A 20835-nucleotide genomic window follows, 5' to 3' on the forward strand; every position below is an offset into this window, starting at 1 on the left:
ATTGAATATATATTTGTAATGTTGTGAAGAAGCGTACAACACAAGATCAAATGTGGGCCACTTGAAAAATAACTTATATCAACCATTGCCAAGTGAATAAGTACAATTATTGTACAACCAGTGGCATTTGGACCATGTAGTTGTACAATACTCATTCTGTGTACCGGCAATGCTGATACACCAATTCCAATTTCAAACGCACCCTTAACATTTTCCTGCAAACAGAGGAGCACATTTTTACAAGTGGAATTTTTCTTCTCTAAGTGTAATCTTTCACATTCTTTGTTTGCTGAGATATCGGTTCATAACTCGAAGCCTTCTTATAGTGCTCAGAGGACAATATCTGTGCCCAGTCCACTGTCTACATGTAACTACTAATCTGCATAAAGCTCACAAAATTCACTGTGGGGCCAATTAAAAAACGGCGTTTTGCATTACATTCAGTAGTTCTACAAAATGTACTAAGAATGCTATTCACAATCTTTCATGTGGAGTTTATGCAATGTATTAAATGAATTTAATTTAACAACATTTCCTATGAAGAGTTTACTGTACACCAAGAGAATGATAAGAATTATATTGATGAGAGGGACAGAAATCATGCAAACAGTGCTAGACAAAACTTTGTGCATGGGTTTGCTTACCATATTATTGGCTTCTGTAAATGCTCGCTATCACACAGTATTACTTGTCTGTCTACATGGTCTGTTGTAAAGGAGACCCTTTGTTTGAATAGGGTGTACTTGCCCTTTTTAGCAGCTGTATAATCACAAAAAAATAAGATTTAGTTCATTTTTCTGGCTCTTCAGCACTTTCTAAAGAAAACTAATACAGGAGCTAACTCAAAAGCTTTTCAATCCATTATGCACAAATATTTCCTGACCTGTAAACTGTTTTTTAAATTCGGTCTCATGTTTTTCAAGCATGATAAAAAAGGAAACTGCGGTAGATGACAGACAAATGCAACAATACAAGTACGGTTATTGAACTTTCATTAAGCCTCACTTAAATTGACAAAAAGTGTTTAATCTCACTTTAAGACAAACAAATTACACATAAAACATGCATAGCATGCAACTTGAAAAGTCATGTTTCGCTGGGATGAAGTGGGTGAGCAAGATTATTTGGATCATTCCTCACTCGGCACGAAGATGATTGATTCGTGCCATGATACTCTCACAAGTGGAGTGGTGTGGCTCACTGGTTAGAGGCGGCAGACCCTTAAGGATAGAAGGCCCGGGACCAGGGTTCAATTCCCGACAGGCAGGGTCGTGGACCGGGGTCAAATTGGACTCGATAATTCTTGCCTCGGTGCCTACTCTAACCAGGGAGCACTCTCGGCAACTCTGGGCATTACGCTTGCCTCATCTCTACAACGGCCCCCCACAGACGCTGGGGATGCCTGGTTTCACCTTGGAGATACCCAGAAAGGGACCATCTCACAGGGAAAACCAGGACGGGTTCCCCAGCGGTCTTCAGCGCCAGGATACTCCTTGGAGTCGCAGTGCGCTTTACAAGTACATTTACAAGACGATTATGGTAATATGCTCTACCTGTTAACTGACAAGGCCTGTATTCCCCTTCTGCAGGTAGTGCAAAATTCAGCAGCAAGAATCATTTTTCGGCTATGCCCCACTTCTCCTATTCTTCATTAACTGCATTAGCTTCCAATTGAAAAGAGGGTGCAATTTAAAAACTCTGCGGTTAATTTTTAAAGCTAGAGTTCCACTTGGTCCTCAGGCGACCCGTTTTGCAGCAGTAAACCAGCACCTCCTTTGACCACGAGGAATTGCCAGGGACAGAGGGAACAGAGGGAACAGTTTCACGCAGCCTGGACCCGCCCGCCTGTCTCCAGCCGCCGCCCGCCTGTGAGCCAACGAAGAGCGGGGCCGCCTGGAGGAGACCGGCGAGGGGCTGAAAACTACATCACCCAGCAGCCCTCACTGGGGTCCAGCGTCATCACAGAGCGCCAAGCGGCGCTTTAAAACCACATCAACCCGGTCGAGTGGGCGACCCGTTTTGCAGCAGTAAACCAGCACCTCCTTTGACCACGAGGAATTGCCAGGGACAGAGGGAACAGAGGGAACAGTTTCACGCAGCCTGGACCCGCCCGCCTGTCTCCAGCCGCCGCCCGCCTGTGAGCCAACGAAGAGCGGGGCCGCCTGGAGGAGACCGGCGAGGGGCTGAAAACTACATCACCCAGCAGCCCTCACTGGGGTCCAGCGTCATCACAGAGCGCCAAGCGGCGCTTTAAAACCACATCAACCCCGTCTCGCGGGACGCGAGCGGGACGCCCGGAGCGAAGCCCGGGCAAAGGGCGGGCCCTCTGTGGCCCTCCGGGGACCGAGGAGTCCGGGACGGGGCCATCCCCCTGAGATCCTGCATAGCTGTCATCTACTAAGGTAAACGCCCAGTGCTATTTCAACCTTCTGCACCTCCAAGCTATTACTTCTTCCAACTGCAACATCTCCTATAGCTTGCTAGGATGAATAAATGCCGTAATACTCCCGTGACTACACGATCTGCCACCAGACTGAAAGACGTCACCAATAGCCCTCTTCCCACTATAACCGCCATAGACTTAATGCTACAAAAAACGATCAATGTCGTGGCGGATGCAATTCAGGACTCCGAAAGACGCCTCTCACTCACCCCAGATTTATGTTTTCCTGACCTTTCCTTACACACCACAGGCAACATTAACATTCTGGACAACACCACAAATTCTGAAGAGTCCATCTTAATGTTGTCATTCACAGGGCTTCCCAGCCCTCAGACAAGAGACAATACGCAAACACTCTTGCCTATCTCATCTACAGGCAACAGTAGGAATAACAGTCTTGCGTTAATTGGTGAAAACGGCAGTAGCACCCATATGTCACCCATAGCACATTTACACCCAGTAGCCCCCTCCTTGGGTGGTTTTTCTTCTACAACGTCGAAACCCGTCACTAAAGTCAGTCGCTTGATAAAGAGCAAAACTAGGACTACCGGCAAACGTGGCAAACTTAAGTCATCCATAGCAAAAAAACAAAAATCTCATCTCAAGGCTAAACATCTGAGCTTGGCTAAAGATGTTTGGTCTACTTTTAGACTGGCCAAACCTGCCCCAGAAACAGCGACCTTATGTCCTTTCATAAGCAGTCAAGACTCAGATTTGTTTTTGAATAAAGAGACGGCAGTACCTATAAATACGTCCACACACACCACAGTTAGGGCCGATCTTACAACGATAAACACAAAATCACTTCTGAGTGACCTAGAAAGCCTAATTAAGTCCCTTCTGTTACCTATCAGTGAGAGAGTCCTTAACATCGAGAACGCCTTAGGGAAGTTTGAAAGGGCCCAAAATGATGCAACATCTATTTTGCTTAAATCACTGAAGGTATCACAACCAATTTCTACCTTCGCACCAGCTAGTAACTCCCTTGCTTTGATTAGCAACAAAAACCCTAGGGTAAAAAAAGCCATAGCCATCTGTACCCCTGTCAGTAAGCAAACCCAGTTAACATGCCAGGAAAAGACTCCTCCAATTATCCCAGCGACAATTCAAGACAGAGGTACTAATATATCCCATCCAGTGGCTGCCATACCAAGTAGCTCTCAAACCTTACCTGACGCTGAGATAGAAGATTGTGAATGGGCCGCCGAAAGCTCTCCAATCAAAATAGTTACTACCCAGGTAAAACAAACGAGTTCAACTAAAAACCTCAAACAGGGCATACCTTTAAAACAATCAGGTGTTACCCTGACAAAACCGGTGGTAGTTAAGAGACCACTTCATGTTAACCTCCCGCCTGAATCTAGCCCGTACACCATTGTAATGATAGGTGTACCTAAACTGGTGGGGGACAGGGTAGAATCCCATGGGGACTTAAAAAATAAGGTGAGCCATTGGCTTACAACTCATAGACCGATCCCCAAACATATTAACGGTCATATTGCACAGGTAAGAAGAGTAGATTGGGTGGGAAATAGATTTAAATCGACCGAGGGTGACTGTATTGTGGTAACCCTTGGGGACAGCCGTGCTGCCAGTTTCATAAGTAGCTGGAAAAGTGGTGTGACAAACAGTTTGATCCGTACCATGGCCTTAAGTTACTTTCACCCAAATGACCATGGTCGTCGTCCTACACAAGTACAGCCAATTTACGCACAGGAGGGGATGCTCGAGCCAACAGTTGATAATCAATCTGGGCCCTATATACTGCCTATTGGTCCATATACCCGATCAAATCTTACTGACTATAGGCTTGAACAGCCATGGCAGAGTAGGCCTAGCAACCACCCCAGTAGATATCAGGAAAGAAGTGAGTTTTTTACTCGCCCCCAGCAGCAGCTCTATTCATACCCCCAATATTCAGACACCCAATATGGGGTTCCCATCTCTAATAGATTTGGTGCTCTTTATAACACTGATTATCTAGATGAGATAGATTGACAAATCGTATCTCCATCTTCCCACTCTATCCCTACTGAGCCCCCAACCAAGGTAGCTCCCCTCCACAGAGTACCAAGTATTTGTTTAGAGGGCATAAGTGTTTCTTTCCCAGAGGCTAGTGAAGTGTCCATGACATCCCCCTCAGCACAATCCCATGAAAATACACTGAATATGAGTGTGCGTAGCCATCCAGGTCTCTCAAACCAAATTCAACGCATAGTGCATAAAGAAGCAAAGAACTCTCTAACCACTAGTAATGTAATGCATGAACATTTAATTACGGATCATGGGGTTCAAGCAATCTCTCCTTTCACAGATAAGGTCCAGATGGCAGATATGGGCCTTATTGAACAACGTCCCATACATCTTCTATCCTGGAACATAGCCGGACTAGCTGCTAAGGTTAATGATCCAGCGTGGTTAGCCTATGTAAAAAAGTATACAATCTTATGCTTCCAAGAAACCTGGTTAACAGAGGAAAATGCACATATCGAGGGCTTTCAAAGTTTCTTCTTACCAGCAGCCCCATCAAACAGTGGAAGATCCAAAGGGGGCCTGGTAACTTACATAAGCCTTACACTTAGCTGCCAGGTCTCAAATAGAGCACTGGACAATAAACATATTCAAATCTTGGTGCTCAGGAACGGTAAAAAGGCATTGACCCTTATTAATTTTTACAACGCGGTGTCATCAAATAAGGAGTGTAACATTCTTAAATTACAAAACTTTTTACAAGCAAAAGCGGATAGTCTACCTCGAAATATCATCATCGCCGGTGACTTTAACGCTTACCCTTGTGGTAACCCTGAAACGACACCTATTGGCCTCTTAGGCTGCAACAAGAGGTCTGGCTTTCACTTCGACCACTCGCCTCGAGGCACTTGTATCAATAATCTAATTGATGGTAGGAATCTAACCGTCGCAATGACCACGCTGGAGGACTCTTACAAATTTAATGTCCCCACATACAAAGGCCACGGTAAAGGCTCCTACATAGATCACATGTTCCTCTCAAGAGATCTAGTTGATTTAGCCACTGACTTTGAAATTCAAACAAGCATCTTCAGCGACCATAATCCTTTGTCGATCAGGCTTGGAGGTGACCTTTTTGAACATAGGAAGCCGCGACCTGATCATGGTATCCTAAAACCCATCAACGGAAACCGTCGCCTGAAGTGGTCAAAGGTTAACAGCGACTCCTTGTATGGTTCAATCATCACTAGCTGTGGCAGTGACCTAGATCTTTGTCTTTCATCATCTACCTTACCCGAAGCAACTTTGACTGCCTTTGCTGCTGTTATTGACAAAATTGGCCAATTGCTGTCAGTACCAATAAAGGGTCATCATGAACACCAACCAGGGTGGTTTGATCAAGCTTGTTCAAAGGCTGGACGAGACTTAAAAAAAGCACTTAAGGCTACCCCAAGAGACCCTGTTCTTATAAAGTCATTGCGAACTAATTATAAGACAGTCCTGGCAGCGCGGAAAAAAGAAGTAAAAGCTGGAGTTTGGGAGAAGCTATGCGACCCTGCAATTCTGGGCAATAGCTCCAAGTTCTGGAGTATTGTAAACAAACCTTTGTTTGACGTCCCTATTAACTCCATGGTTGGGACTAATATATCTGAGGAAGAGTGGACGTCACATTACAGTACAATTTTTAAAAGTGATAATTCACAAGCAGATTCTGTTTTTAAATCTTTTGATGAAAATGTGTTGTGTTTCACAGTGGGGGAGATAGAAAAGGGGATACAAGGATTAACCTGCAACAAAGCACCTGGCCCCGATGGTATACCACCCGATTTATTTAAATCAAACATTTCTTTATGGGCACCAGTTATAACCGCAGTTGTAAATGCAGGAGTTCTGGCTGGTTGCCCGAAAGCCTGGGGGTCTTCGACCATCGTCCCTGTTTTCAAGAAGGGTGATCGTGGTAGTGTTACTTGCTATAGACCCATATCCCTGATTAACTCAGTTACAAAGGTGGTGGGGGGTATCATCCTAAACAGATTAACAGCTTGGGCCAATGATAATAATATACTGTCACCAATACAATATGGGTTCAGACCAGGCCACTCTACGATAACCCAATGTCTGAATCTATATTTAATAAACAGCAAATACACCTTAGCAAGAAAAGGGACGATCCATATGGCCTTTATGGATTTATCGTCCGCGTTTGACTGTGTAGACAGAGGCAGGCTTTGGGAGGTCCTGCTAAAAATGGGGGTGGAACAAAACCTGGTCAACCTTCTTGTTGACCTCCACTCGGACACAAGAGCAAATGTCCGCTACACCCATGACATGAAGGTAACAAGAGATTTTAGAATAACCCGAGGTGTCAGACAAGGGTGCATCCTTGCCCCTTTTCTTTTTAATCTTTATATTAATGAGTTGGAGGAGCACCTATTAAAAACCGGTACAGATTTTCCTTACATTGGCAAGAAGGGCATACCTGTCCTATTATATGCGGACGACGCCGTTTTAATATCTAGAACGGCGCTCGGACTCCAAACCTTGCTAGACTCTTTTAATAATTTCATGAACTCCCGTGGCCTGAGTATTAATAACTCGAAATCCTTTACAATGATGACAGGTGTATCTTCAAAAAAAATATACCCTCACTTTGTAAATGGAGACAAAATACCCACCACCAAGACCTTTTCGTACCTTGGGGTCCTTTTCGATCATAAATTAACCTGGGCACCAGCAATACAAAAGAAAAAGGGCGAGGTAGTGCGGGCCAATGCAGCAATACTGGACTTCACTAGAAAAATGGGCAATAGCCCGGTGGCTGCTGTCCTGAAGTTATACCAAGCCAAAAGCACCGCAATTGCACGTTACGGAAGTGAAATATGGGGATCAGAATTACTAGGCGCCCTTGAAGTTACTGAGAATAACTTCTTAAAACAGGTCTTAAGGTTACCTAGGGGTACAGCCAACTTCCCAGTACACGAGGAACTTGGCATTCCACATCTAAGTGATAAGCTGGCCGTGAATCCATTGTTATGCTGGCTGAATAGCTGGCTAAACACAGCCATACCTCTTACCAGAAACATTCTTCGAGAGGCACTACAGTGGGATGGTAGACTCAAGATCCCATGGTTAAAATATGTGCGAATGTGGCTTTTTGAACTAGGCCGACCAGAATTATTTCTATCCCCCGAAACAATAACCAAGACTGACGTAACCTTTGTTAGGAACACATTTATGCTGTCTAGGTGCATGACACGGGAGGAAAACGAATACAAGAAAAGCAGTGTGAGACAGTATGCTTTAACCAAAACCTGTCTACATATGGAACCCTACCTGTCTTGGCCCATGTCCGGTTATGACCGTTTTTTATTAACAAGGTTTCGATTTAATATGTTCCATTTTTTATTAGCTGTACCAAGCGGAGCACATAGAGGACAAGTGTTGCCAGCTTGCGGCTGCGACAATAAGTCTCCGCAAGATCTGGCACACTTTTTATTTTTTTGCCAGTTTTATATACTCCCCCGTAATCTGTTTTTAAAACCTTTACTTAAGCACCTGAATTTTGTACAACTCAGACCTGCACTTTGTCACCTTCAAATGCTAAATAGTGAATGTATTATGTTTGTATGTAGTTTTTTAAAACTCGCAGTTAAATACAGAAAAAGCATGGAAGGGTAACTAATTTTGCTGCTGATTGTACTTTTATTCTCATTGTATTTTTACCCTTTCTAACTATTTTATTGTGTCTATGCTTGTGAATGTCTTGTTGTAGTACCACTCTTCCTATTTTTATCATTATCGTATAGATCAACTTTTATGAAATGTTCTTTTATGATTGTTATATGCAAACAATCGAATAAAGATTTTCTATTCTATTCTATTCTGGTCCTCAATATGTACAGGATCTGGTCTTTGCCTATCAGCCTAGCCAGAGTCTCAGCTGAGAACCAGGCTTTATGCTGTATGTCCAGAATTCGCCTGGCATGCACAGGTATTCACATACCTGGGCCATAAACGTGGGTATTTGAAACTTTTAGTTAGACACTTCTACCTATTCTTAGCGCCGGGAAACCCACTGGGTAGCCGTGTGCTCAAAAGTAGAAATAATACTAAGGTATGTATTTGAAACAAGTGAGAATTATCTTACTAATCACTTTCATGTTTCTCAACAATACCCCAAAAATGTACAGCAGTCATGATTGTGAGGTCTGGGCAGACCTCATGCTAGTCACATTAAAAAGTTATATGGAGAGAGGCTTAGTGTCAGCCTCCTTCCTCCTTTGGCTTGGTTGGCTCTGCCACCTTCATCACTGCTTGAAAAAAAGTGTTATTCACATTTTGAATAAGGCTGGGGATGTATTTCAGTCTCACTGTTGAACTGTTGAGTGATTACCTACAATTGCATATTGATGACTGTGCCATACTGAATCTACTTCTTTAAAATCAATAAATACCCAACTTTTTATTTGAGTGTGATCTTATTATGGCCGCCAAGTCTAAAATACAGAGTGCTTAATTTCAGATTAAACCCCAAAATGCATTTAACAGCAACTGAGAGATCATATTTTCCCAGGCAAATCCAATATTACTCACAAACACTACAAAAACTGAGCTCTAGTGACAACCTGGAAACCCTAATCAGTAACAAAAACATAATTTCAGACGGGACACCATTAAAACAGTCATACTCTTATTATGAATGTCATTTTTTTATGATTGAAATAGCCTCCAGGAACATACAGTACGCTTGTTCGTTTTGGTCTCAAAACCCCCCAAAAAGAGAAAAAAGTATATTAGGTTACAATCAAAAGAAACGTGAGCTACACATGTCATTCTGCACAGACGGGAAGGTAGTGATTCAACACTCGTAATCATTCTTCACCACTTTCTTTGATACCCAGAAGGCCCTAAAGGTTTCTAGAATGGCTATTGGTGTTATCTCTAATAAATATGACACCACTAGCTCACACTCCCCAGGTAATGCAACCAGACAGCATAATGCCAGCACAAATCAAGCTTGAGTGGGCTAACTTGGATAACATGGAACAAGCTACTCTTTTAATGACATTGATTAAGTTAAGGTAAATGACCAAACACATAACCCAATTGGAGTCCCTACTGCCCATCGACACAGACTCCTTCTGACAACCAATCTCCTAGTCCAGTTCGGATACACCCAAAAACATTGCACAAACTGTTAAACACAGAATGGCAGAGCCACTTAGGCATGATTCACTGGGGAAGTGTGGCCCTACTCCTACAGCATCCCATACATCAAAACAACTCACATATCCCACAGCCCATCTTATTACCACAATCTCCTGGGAGGATGCCCTAAGCACAACCACAGATCAATCTGTTTCAGAAACCTCTCCTGCATTTCATACTAAGGCTTCCCTCCTAAACTATAGGTCTGTGGACTCCAAAGCAACTTCCCTATCTGCCCTCATCTAAGATTGCGAACCTGACACTAGTGCACTCATAAACAAGCATTGGAAATGCGATAGGTCTCTGATTTATTTGAGTTTGAGCTAATGGCATTGTAAATGGCAATGTCTTTTCGCCATGTGTTATGGAGTGTATGCATGTGGGGTGTAGTGGAATTATTTGGGTTGGATTTGAATTGTAGCAATGGTGTCATGCTGAGTTTTAGATGAATATTTTTAAAAGTGTGCCCTACTGCGATTGCTACAATAGTTAATTGTGGATGCGTTAACAATTGATGTGTTTACTGATAGCTGGTGGTGTGTGTGCCTGTAGAAATTGTGCACTGATGGCTGGTGGTGTGTGTGCCTGGTGGAAGCGTGCACTGCTGGCTCGAGGTGTGTGTGCCTTGTGGAAGCGTGCACTGACAACTGGTGGTGTGTGTGCCTGGTGAAAGCGTGCACAGACGGCTGATGCTGTGTGTTTTTGGTGAAAGCATGCAGTGACGGCTGGTGTTGTGTGTGCCTGTTGAAAGTGTGCACCGACGGCTGGTGGTGTGTGTGTATGCCTGGTGAAAGTGTGGTGGTGAGTGTGTGGTGGTGCAACAGTGTGTGGCATGCAGCAGTGTGTGGCGTGCAGCAGTGTGATGCGTGCAGCAGTGTGTGGCTTGCAGCAGTGTGTGGCATGCAGCAGTGTGTGGCGTGCAGCAGTGTGAGGCGTGCAGCAGTGTGTGGCGTTCAGCAGTGTGTGGCTTGCAGTAGTGTGTGGCGTGCAGCAGTGTGAGGCGTGAAGCAGTGTGTGGCGTGCAGCAGTGTGTGGCGTGCAGCAGTGTGAGGAATGCAGAAGTGTGTGGCGTGCAGCAGTGTGCCGTGCAGCAGTGCAGGTAGCGTTGTGAGGCGTGCAGCAGTGTGAAGCGTGCAGCAGTGTGAGTAATGCAGCAGTGTGCAGCGTGCAGAAGTGTGTGGCGTGCAGCAGTGTGCACCATGCAGCAGTGTGAGGCGTGCAGCAGTGTGAGGAGTTCAGCAGTGTGAGTAATGCAGCAGTGTGCAGCAGTGTGAGGCATGCAGCAATGTGAGGCGGGCAGCATTGTGCGGCGTGCAGCAGTGTACGGCGGGCGGCAGTGTGAGGCGTGCAGCAGTGTGCCGTGCAGCAGTGCAGCAGTGTGCTGCATGCAGCAGTGTGAGGCGTGCAGCAGTGTGAGGAGTGCAACACTGTGCAGCATGAAGCAGTGTGAGTAATGCAGCAGTATGCAGTGTGCAGCAGTGTGAGGTGTGCAGCAGTGTGAGGTGTGCAGCAGTGTGCGGCGTGCAGCAGTGTGAGTAGTGCAGCAGTGTGCACCGTGCAGCACTGTGTGGCATGCAGCAGTGTGTGTGGCGTGCAGCAGTGTGTGGCGTGCAGCAGTGTGAGGCGTGCAGCAGTGTGAGGCGTGCAGAAGTGTATGGTGTGCAGCATACAACAGTGTGAGTAATGCAGCAGTGTGCAGCAGTGTGAGGCGTGCAGCAATGTGAGGCAGGCAGCAGTGTGAGGCGGGCAGCAGTGCTAGGCGGGTGGCAGTGTGCAGCATGCAGCAGTATGAGTAATGCAGCAGTGTGAGGTGTGCAGCAGTGTGAGGCGTGCAGCAGTGTGTGGCGTGCAGCAGTGTGTGGCGTGCAGCAGTGTGAGGCGTGCAGCAGTGTGAGGCGTGTAGCAGTGTGCAGCGTGCAGCAGTGTGATGCGTGCAGCAGTGTGATGCGTGCAGCATTGTGAGGCGTGCAGCAGTGTGAGGCGTGCAACAGTGTGAGGCGTGCAGCAGTGTGCAGCATGCAGCAGTGTGCGGCATGCAGCAGTGTGAGGTGTGAAGCAGTGTGCCATGCAGCAGTGCAGCAGTGTGCAGCATGCAGCAGTGTGAGGCGTGCAGCAGTCTGAGGCGTGCAGCAGTGGGCAGCGTGCAGCAGTAATTTGTAATTTGTAATTTGTAGGGGTATTTATAGAGCGCAACGGTCGCTCCGAAAGGAGCATCTTGGCGCTGATTTCCAGATAGATTATCGAATTACTTCCAAAGGTTAAGAATTAGATGGCTGCCATGGTGTAGTCATCGGGGAGATTAAAGATCCAGGTTTTCAGAGATTTTCTGAAGTGTTTTTCTTGGTTTAGGGATCTCAGGTATTTGGGCATGCTGTTCCAGGCTTTAGTGGCAAGATGATTTAAGGTTTTGCCACCTTTGGTTTTCAGAGAGAACCTAGTAGGAAGGATTAAATTGTCCTGGGAGGAGCGCAGGGATCTGCTAGGGTTGTAGTGAGAGAAACGCTTGATGAGATATTTTGGGCAGTGTGAGGCGTGCAGCAGTGTGTGGCGTGCAGCAGTGTGAGGTGTACAGCAGTGTGAGGCGTGCAGCAGTGTGTGGAATGCAGCAGTGTGTGGCATGAAGCATGCAGCAGTGTGAGTAATGCAGCAGTGTGCAGCATGCAGCAGTGTGAGGCATGCAGCAGTGTGAGGCGTGCAGTAGTGTGAGGCGTACAGCAGTGTTTGGCGTGCAGCAGTGTGTGGCGTGCAGCAGTGTCAGGCTTGCAGCAGTGTGAGGCGTGAAGCAGTGTGCAGCGTGCAGCAGTGTGAGTAATGCAGCAGTGTGAAGCGTGCCGCAGTGTGATGTGTGCAGCAGTGTGTGGCGTGCAGCAGCGTGAGATGTGCAGCAGTGTGAGGCGTGCAGCAGTGTGAGGCGTGCAGCATGCAGCAGTGTGGGTAATGCAGCAGTGTGCAGCAGTATGAGGCGTACAGCAATGTGAGTAATGTAGCAGTGTGCGGCGTGCAGCAGTGTGCGGCATCTTATCTTATCTTATCTTATGCTGTATTTATAAAGCACGCTGACACCGGAGGTTTCCTGGCGCTGTGATTAAGATTGAGGGTGGAGGTCATAGTTTAAATGAAGTTTGAGAAGAGCCAAGTTTTTAGGCTCTTTCGGAAACTTAGTAGGGAGCCAGAGGTTTTAATATGGAAGGGGAGGGAATTCCACAGTTTTTGCATGCAGCATTGTGAGGCGTGCAGCAGTGTGCCGTGCAGCAGTGTGCAGCATGCAGCAGTGTGAGGTGTGGAGCAGTGTGAGGCATGCAGCACTATGCAGCGTGCAGCAGTGTGAGTAATGCAGCAGTGTGCAGCGTACAGCAGTGCGAGGCATGCAGCAGTGTGCGCAGTGTGTGGCGTGCAGCAGTGTGTGGCGTGCAGCAGTGTGTGGCGTGCAGCAGTGTGAGGCGTGCAGCAGTGTGAGGCGTGCAGCAGTGTGTGGCATGCAGCAGTGTGTCGCGTGCAGCAGTGTGAGGCGCGCAGCAGTGTGAGTAATGCAGCAGTGTGCAGCAGTGTGAGGCGTGCAGCAATGTGAGTACTGCAGCAGTGTGCGGCGTGCAGCAGTGTGCGGCTTGCAGCAGTGTGCGGCGTGAGGCAGTGTGCCGTGCAGCAGTGCAGCAGTGTGCAGCATGCAACAGTGTGAGGCGTGCAGCAGTGTGAGGTGTGCAGCAGTGTGCAGCGTGCAGCAGTGTGAGTAATGCGGCAGTGTGCAGCGTGCAGCAGTGTGAGGCGTGCAGCAGTGTGTGGAGTGCAGTAGTGTGTGGCGTGCAGCAGTGTGAGGCCTGCAGCAGTGTGAGGCGTGCAGCAGTGTGAGGCGTGCAGCAGTGTGTGGCATGCAGAATACAGAAGTGTGAGTAATGCAGCAGTGTGCAGCAGTGTGAGGCGTGCAGCAATGTGAGGCTGGCAGCAGTGTGAGGCGGGCAGCAGTGTTATGCGGCAGTGTGCAGTATGCAGCAGTATGAGAAATGCAGCAGTGTGAGACGTGCAGCAGTGTGAGGCGTGCAGCAGTGTGTGGCGTGCAGCAGTGTGTGGCGTGCAGCAGTGTGTGGCGTGCAGCAGTGTGTAGCGTGCAGCAGTGTGAGGCGTGCAGCATTGTGAGTAATGCAGCAGTGTGCAGAGTGTAGCAGTGTGTAAAATGCAGCAGTGTGTGGCGTGCAGCAGTGTGATGCGTGCAGCAGTGTGAGACGACCAGCAGTGTGAGGCGGGCAGCATGCAGCAGTGTGATTAATGCAGCAGGGTGCAGCAGTGTGAGGCGTGCAGCAATGTGAGGCAGGCAGCAGTTTGAGGCGGGCAGCAGTGTAAGGCGTGCAGCATGCAGCAGTGTGCGTAATGCAGCAGTGTGAGGCGTGCAGCAATGTGAGTAATGCAGCAGTGTGCGGCGTGCAGCAGTGCGCGTCGTGCAGCAGTGTGAGGCGTGCAGCAGTGTGAGGCATGCAGCAGTGTGCTGTGCAGCGGTGCAGCAGTGTGCAGGATGCAGCAGTGTGAGGCGTGAAGCAGTGTGAGGCGTGCAGCACTGTGCAGCGTGCAGCAGTGTGAGTAATGCAGCAGTGTGAGGCATGCAGCAGTGTGAGGTGTGCAGCAGTGTGTGGCGTGCAGCAGTGTGAGTAGTGCAGCAGTGTGTGGCATGCAGCAGTGTGTGGCGTGCAACAGTTTGAGGCGTGAGGCGTGCAGCAGTGTGAGGCGTGCAGCAATGTGTGGCGTGCAGCATACAGCAGTGTGAGTAATGCAGCAGTGTGCAGCAGTGTGAGGCATGCAGCAATGTGCGGCGGGCAGCAGTATGAGGCGGGCAGCAGTATGAGGCGGGCAGCAGTGTTAGGCGGGCGGCAGTGTGCACATGCAGCAGTATGAGTAATGCAGCAGTGTGAGGCGTACAGCAGTGTGAGGCGTGCAGCAGGTGTGCGGCATGCAGCAGCGTCCGATGTGCAGCAGTGTGAGGCGTGCAGCAGTGTAAGGCATGCAGCAGTGTGTGGCATGCAGCAGTGTGAGGCGTGCAGCAGTGTGAGGCGTGCAGCAGTGTGAGGCGTGCAGCAGTGTTAGGCGTGCAGCAGAGTGTGGTGTGCAGACCTGCAATTCTGGCACTGATTCATTGCTGTATGGGCCAGTCCAACCCAGTTAGCAAATAAGAAAAGTATGCCCGGGCTGGGCAAGGGAGTTACTTAGGATCGTAGAATAGTGTCAAGACGGAAACCATGATTACAGTTCTGGTCTCCTGGTTCACCTGTCCTCAGTACGGCCAACATACCACAAGGAAGCATTTAAAGCAACATAACTGCCTCTCAATCATATTATCACCAAGCAGCCTCCAACGGCTTTATTATCTCTTCCTGTGTTTTCTTATAATATTAAAAAGCTTGAACCTGTGCCAACTGAGACTACCCACCAGTCCCAGCTCCCTACAATGCCCACCGCATAGTGCTGGTCATATTTTACTCTGAACACAGTAATTAATTTCTCAAATTGAATCTAATCTGGGAGGGAAGAGGGAATGTGAAAGAGGCCTTCCTGCGCCACCAAAACACAGCACTATTTGTGCCACCACAGTGCTGTGGTTTCATTACACCGGAAATAATATATGACTGGAAACAGAACTCAATGATACTCATTTTAGCTTCCCCTGAAGAGTAAAAAAATAATAATATACTGTCGCTCTGCAAGTACCCAAACCTGACATTTATAGACGACACACATCTGCAGCAGGTGCAACAACCCACTGGGTTGTGTACGTCAGGCCCGAGCCCTAAAAAATTGGTTCTAACCATCCTTCAAACGTTAATACAAGTAACTGGCATCTTCCATCTTAGCAGAAAAAAGAAGTTGGTGAAGGAATCCCTTTAAATGAAAACTGATTAACCCAATGAACTCTTTGGGCCATATGTATGAAAAGTATCATTTGCGATTCTCAAATAGCTATTTTTTGTGAATTGCTACTTGAGAATCGCAAAACACTATGGGCCTCATTTATGAAGGCCTTGCGCCACCGGTGCGTCACTTTTTCCCATTTTAAAAATTACGCACCGGTGGCGCAAGGCCTTCATAAATAAGGCCCTATGTATGTAGGATTTGCAAATAATTTTGCGAATCCTACATATTCCTTAATTGCGAATCGCAATTAAGGAACACCTCCCCATTTATTCCTATGGGCCTAGAGGCCCATAGGAATGAATAGAAACACATTCTCAATTTGTGATTCTCAATTAGAGAATCGCAAATTGTGAATGCAATATCAAAGGTGCTAGGGTGTCAAAAGGACACCCTGTTACATCCCTGAAATGAGCATGGGTGCAGATGTGGCGCACATACATGCCCTAAGGGCATGTATGAGAGTCACATGGCACTTTGAAAAATACATAAAAGAGCATTTTTCAAGGAAATCGCAAATTACCACCAACTTGAAGTTGGTGGTAATTTGCGATTCCTTAAGTCCAAATTGCACTTTTTCTGTGCATCTTACATTGCATTTAAGGAATCGCAATTTGTGATTCCTTAAATGCAATCGCAAAATAGGGAATCGCAAAATGTGCGATTCCTTATTTTGCGTGGGGTACTTTTGTGTCATACATATGACACTGCTGTTTTGCGATCGCAAACGCCTAAATTCTGCAAATTTCTGCATTTGCAATCATAAAATGGTCTTCATACATATGGCCCTTTGTCATTCAGATGCCTCAATGTGGAGATTATAAACAGCAAAGCTAAACCACTGAGGTTGAAGATCTTATATTGCCCATGCTACCTTACAGAAAAGGTTATTTTATTCATGGGTTTGATGACATTAGTACTGATCAGCTCACTCAGCAATATATGTGATCAGACTTTCTGGAGAAATGTAACCTCAGCCCGCAAAAAGACGGCGAAGCAACATATACTTTCTCACTACCTTCTCTGCAGATAAAAACCTAACAACATTTCACCTTCTCACCCCCAGATAGGGCTCTGCTCTGAACCTCGTTTTTATAAAGCTACAGTGGTTACATTTATGATTCCATCTCAATCTGATAGGTCTTAACACTTCTAGATTTCTTTCCAAATCCTGACCTTAATGCACTCTCCCTGTGCTAACTCAGAGGCGGACCCTGAAAAATCTGGAACCCTTAAATACAGGTGTCCATCTAATGTAGTAATGTTTTCAAACAGTTTTGCGAAAATGTGTGCATCTAATTGGTGAGTCTCTGTTGGAAACTGGGTTACTGTTTGAGGGTTGAAACTCTACTCAAGCAGCAACCACAGTCTCTATCAGAGTGAAACACAAGCAAGCCCCAAATTAATGGTAGCTCGGCACAAAAGCAGTAAGGTTTACCTTAGAGGCAATGTGTAGAGTGTTTATGAAGCCTTTCAAACAGTAATAAAGTGAAAACACAACACAAAGAAAAGCCCACACCAATTTAGAACAATAGACTAATATGTAATAAATTATTTGACACCAAAACAACAAAAATTCAATTAGTAGAATCGGAGATAAGCAAGTTTAAAGATTTCAGGTAAGTAAAGCGCCTAAAAGCACACAGCGCCAGTCACGGGCATCTGGTCACGTGAGATGAGTGAAAGTCTCACGTTCAGGTCAACATCGATGGAGCATGAGCTGGATACAAGGGCCTCGCTAGTCATGTTTGTTTTTTTTTTTGCAGAGAGTTATGTTGAAAGAGTTACCTTCAAAGTTCAGCAGAAAGAATTCCTTTCACGGCAGAAGGGGCCGTGAGGATCAGGGAGAAGATTGTGGATGATAATTCATGGAAAGCAAAGTGCAGGCCGGGTATGTGGACAGTCGTCGCTGTAGCGCGAACATCCTGTCAGACGTCGCAGACGCTGGCTGCTGGAGATTCATGTTAATGGCCACCATGAGCTGTGGATGCTGTAGTGTGAAGGGAAGATCTCATGATGCTGAATGCAGTTGGCAGGCGCTGTAGCACAGTCAGGTTCGCGGGAATGTTTCTCATTGGCGGGAGTCGTGGGTGGCAATATCTTGGCGCGAACAGGCCAGTTCACATTCACGAAGAGCCCAAAACTTCAGGAGAGCTCAACTGAGGCCACACCAAGGATCCAGGACCTGAGTGGCACCACCTGGGGGTCAGGAACTTAGTACAGCAGAATTCAGAGGGGCACAGGCAGATCTAGATCCAGATGCAGCTACAGGCACAGGTCATCTGGCTAGTTTCAGAGTGCCTCTGGAGCTTGTTATTTACTTATAGCTCAGAACAGGTGGCCAGCTGCCTTACCCTTGGAGTCACTTCAACCTGGGATGAAGAGTGCAGATCTCTTTTTCCTTCTCAGGCAGCAGGCAGCCGAGCAGCAGAGCAGCAGAGCAGCAGCACAGGTACAGGGGTGAACCGAAGAATTGGGTCTGAGGGTCCCATAGTTATACCTGGTGCCCACTTTGAATTCAGAGATGTTTCTAGAGGATTCCCTTTGAAGTCCTTGAAGTTTCCTGCCTCCCCTTCCCTGGTGCCAAGTTGACTGCATGAACAATGCGGAGGTGACAAGTCCTTTATGTGACGACAAGGCGCAACGTATTCAGTTGCAAGTGAGGCTTCGCTCATCCTGCCAGTTGATGGCCCATCCAGGCACACCTGATCTCTCCATTGTGTGGCTGTCTGAGAGGAATAAACAAAGTCCAACTGTCTGCCACACACAGCCATGGGGCACAGTAAAATGCTGCAGGCACCAAATGGTAAACGCAAAAAAGAACAATTGATGGACAGAATGCAGAACAATGTCATACATTCACCCGAGTACAGAGATCTGGGCCCAATTCCATCGTTTCTTGCTCACCATGCCATTCCAATTTGGACCCAGCCATATGCAAATCAGTCTTGACCCTGCACCCAATGGGAACAGTCCAGCCCAAACTGCCAGGCCAGGTCCTTCCTAGACTGGAAACAAGCCTCCTAGGAACAGTTTCGGGCTTTCAGCCCTCATCAGCCAGGGTAGCTTGACTCCAGTGGCATGGAGAGTACAGAACCCATGTTTGGGTATACCCGTTCCACTCGGGGTGACAAATGCAAAAAGAACAATTGATGGACAGAATGCAGAACAATGTCATACATTCACCCAAGTACAGAGATCTGGGCCCAAATCCATGTTTTATTTGCTCACCATGCCATTCCAGTTTGGACCCAGCCATATGCAAATCAGTCTTGACCGTGAGCCCAATGGGAACAGTCCAGCCCGAAATGCCAGGCCAGGACCTCCCTGGACTGGAAACAAGCATCCTAGGACCGGTTATGGGCTTTCAGCCCTCATCAGTCAGGATAGCTTGACTCTAGTGGCATGGAGAGCACTGAACCCATGTCTGATCTCTCTATTGTGTGGCTATCTGAGAGGAATAAACAAAGTCCAACTGTCTAGCACACACAGCCATGGGGCCCAGTAAAATGCTGCAGGCACCAAATGGTAAATGCAAAAAGAACAATTGATGGACAGAATGCAGAACAATGTCATATATTTACCCCAGTACAGAGATCTGGACCCAAATCCAGCGTTTTTTTGCTTACCATGCCATTCCAGTTTGGACCCAGCCATATGCCAATTACTCTTGACCCTGCGCCCAATGGGAACAGTCCAGCTCGAACTGTCCGGCCAGGTCCTCCCTGGACTGGAAACAAGCATCCTAGGACCGGTTTCGGGCTTCCATTTCTCATCAGCCAGGATAGCTTGACTCCAGTGGCATGGAGAGAACGGGACCCACGTCTGTGCATACCAGTCCCACTCGGGGTGGCAGAGTGGGCAAAAGAACAATGGATTTAACCCAGATCTTTTGACTGGGGGAGAATGTTTCAATCATTCAGCATTCCGTCCATCATTTGTTGCAGTTACACTTTTCATCCTAAGTGGGACGGGTATGCCCAGATGTGGGTCCCTTAGTCACTGTGCCACTGGATTCAAGCTAGCCTGGCTGATGAAGGGTGACCCTGAAACCTGTCCTAGGATCCTTTATCCGGTCCAGGGAGGACCTGGCTTGGCAGTTCGGTCTGGACTATTCTCATGAGGCACAAGGTCAAGTCTGATTAGCATATTGCTGGACCCAAACTTGGATGTCATAGTGGGCAAAGGAACAATGGATTAAACCAAATCTCTTGACTGGGGGAGAATGTTTGAATCATTCAGCATTCCATCCATCATTTGTTGCAGTTACAATTTTCGCCCTAAGTGGGATGGGTATGCCTAGACGTGGGTCCCTTGCTCACTGTGCCACTGGATTTCAGCTAGCCTGGCTGATGAAGGGTGACATACTCCGAAACCGGTCCCAGGATGCTTATTTCCGGTCCAGGGAGGACCTGGCTTGGCAGTTCGGTCTGGACTGTTCCCATGAGACACAGGGTCGAGGCTGATTTGCATACGGCTGGGTCCAAATTGGGGTGGCATAGTGGGCAAAAGAATGATGGATTTAACCCAGATCTCTTTACTGAGGGAGAATGTTTGAATCATTCAGCATTCCGTCCATCATTTGTTGCAGTTACATGTGGCACCAAATGGCAAGGCAGGAAAATGTCAACTTTCCAAAAGTATCATTTTCAAAATTGTAACAAAAATCTATTTTTACTATTGAAGAGGATTTTTTATTACAATTTCTCAGACACAAAACATGAAATGTTTAATGGTTCCTATTCAAAAGTCGTCACTGATTAAATTTGATATGGCAGCTCAATGTTATCCTATGGGAGAGGTAAGCCTCACAGTAGTGAAAACTGAATTTGGGGGGTTTTCACTCTAGGACATTCAGATATTAAAAGTACATGTACAGCTTTCCAAACACACTGCACCCTGCCCTATGGGCTGTTTAGAGTCTACCCTATATGTGAGTTATATGCATTACATTATTTTGCCAGGTCGAAATAGCAGTTTAGAACTGCACATACAGGATGCAGTAGAAGGCATGAGACATGTTTGAAGAGGTTCTTAAGTCACTTGCCCAATGAGTGCTGCAGGCTCACTACTAGCATTCAATTTATAGGCCCTGGGTACATGTAGAATCACTTTACTAGGAACTTACAAGTAAATACAATATGTCAATTGGGTGTAAGCCAATGTTACTATATTTAAATGAGAGAATGCAAGCACTTTAGCACTGGTTAGCAGTGTAATGTGTGCAGAGTTCTAATAGCCAACAGAAATGTGTTCAGAAAACAGCAGGATAAAGGCAAAACTTTTGGCGATGACCCTGCTTAAAGGGCCAAGTCCAACAG

This window comes from Lissotriton helveticus, chromosome 1_1 (genome assembly GCF_964261635.1).
Source record: "Lissotriton helveticus chromosome 1_1, aLisHel1.1, whole genome shotgun sequence".
In the NCBI taxonomy this organism is placed as follows: Eukaryota; Metazoa; Chordata; class Amphibia; order Caudata; family Salamandridae; genus Lissotriton; species Lissotriton helveticus.